Source organism: Triticum aestivum, chromosome 2B, assembly GCF_018294505.1.
Source record: "Triticum aestivum cultivar Chinese Spring chromosome 2B, IWGSC CS RefSeq v2.1, whole genome shotgun sequence".
In the NCBI taxonomy this organism is placed as follows: domain Eukaryota; kingdom Viridiplantae; phylum Streptophyta; class Magnoliopsida; order Poales; family Poaceae; genus Triticum; species Triticum aestivum.
Window position 1 is genome coordinate 779353235 of NC_057798.1, and position 2013 is coordinate 779355247.

Sequence of the window (2013 nt, forward strand, 5' to 3'; positions counted from 1 at the left end):
GAGGCGGCAGGCAGGGCCGGAGATGGCGGGTGGCTTTTGTCCCCGGCAACAACGCGTCTTCGTGAAGATGATGATGAGGCCGCGACGTGGGCCCAACGCGCAAGACGCGTATCGGAAACACCACTCTCTTCCGCCCCTTTTTGCTCCTTCACGCTTCTCTTTTTTTCCTTTTCTTCTCTTTAATCAAGTCGTCTCAGGAGAGGGAAATGTGCCATGGACGTCAAGAAACAAAAAATGGAAGTACTTGGGGGTCTCTTTTGCTTCCTTGCACTGGTGCGATGGTGTGAGCGTGCCACCATGTACCAACCCTGTTGCAGCCCTAGAGGTCGCCCCCCTCCCCTCGACTTACCCTCCTCCGGCTACCGACCCTCATGTCGCAACCATTGGAGCATTGCATTTGCGCGTGGTTGTTCTCGAAACATGGGCTTGCGTCACCGCTTGCCACTCTTCCTTCGAAAGCTGGAGGTATCGGTGAATCACTCGGTAGTTGACTTGATTGAACCGTAGCCCTAGCTGTTCTCGTCCTCCCATGAGAAGAGAGCATGCGGGAGGTGCAAGCGTGTCGTCGAGACTATAGTTTTGGCCAGGCTCGCGTGAGCGGTTGAAAACGTCGTGGACGGGCGAAAGATCCCCCTCCATCATACTCTTGTCGTCACTTTGGCGTTTTCCTTTAAATATATGTCATTTTCCGGTGAGCGGCGGTGAGGGAGTGGGCTCTTTCTAGACTCTAATTGCGTGTTCAAAAAGAAGTAGCAACCCTTGAGCTCACCCCATTCCTCCGAATTAGTTCCCCCTGGGTATCGACCCACATGTCGAAACCATTGCATTTGCGTGTAGTTGTTCTCGAAACACGGGCTTGCGCACCGCTTGCTACTCTTCCTTCAAAAGCTGGAGGTCTCTGTGAATTACTCGATAGTTGACTGGATTGAACCATAACCGTCACCGTAGCCGTTCACGTCCTCCCATCAGAAGAGAGCATGTGGGAGGTACAAGAGTGTCGTCGAGACTATAGTTTTGGTCCGACCTGCGTGAGCGTTTGAAAGCGACGTCGATAAGCGATAGATCCCCCTCCAGCATACTCTTGTCGTCATTTTGGCACTTTCCTTTAAATATATGTCATTTCCGATGAGTGACAATGAGGGAGTGGGCTCTTGCTAGCCTCTAATTGTGTGTTCAAAAGGAAGTAGCAACCCTTCAGTTCACTCCTCCCTCCAACTTAGTTCCCCTCGGGTATCGACCCACATGTCGAAATCATTGCATTTGCACGGTGTTGTGCTTGAAACATGGGCTTGCATTAACGCTTGCTACTCTTCCTAGGAAAGATGGAAGTCTCGGTGAATCACTCGAAAGTTGACTTCATTGAACTGTAACCCTGGCCGTTCTCATCCTCCGATAAGAAGAGAGCATGTGGGAGGTACAAGAGTGTCGTCGAGACAATAGTTTTGGTCCAGCCCACGTCAATGTTGTCGTTGATAGGCAATAGATTCCCCCTAGCACACGATTGTCGTCATTTGGTGCTTTCCTTTAAATATATGTCATTTTTCGACGGGTGGTGCTGAGGGAGTGGGCTCTTGCTAGCTTCTAATTGCGTGTTCGAATGCATGTGTCGGCATCCCTAATTGTGTGTGTTACTTCCTTGGTTTCAGTTTCTACTTAATCAACATCAACATAGAGGTAGTATGCAAGTGTTTATAGGGAATATAGGTACAAATGGGGTCCACCGAGTACCTGCATTGTATAGATAGGGCGAAAGAGAAGTGCCGGAAGGGTCTACGGAGGCTGTGGGTTGTGTAGGCAGGGTCGAAGGAGATCCAACCGAGTGAGATAAATGTTTACTACATGGAAGTAATGGTCTTTGATGGCGTGGGCTTGAAAGAGGGCAATGCCGAGCATGGCTTGAAATATTCGGTTTGGGAAGGGTAAATGGGAGTGAGGAAGAACAAGAAGATTGTGAGAGCACTATTGACCACATTTAGTAAAAGAGGCGGATGTCAGCCGATAGCAAGTAGGTAC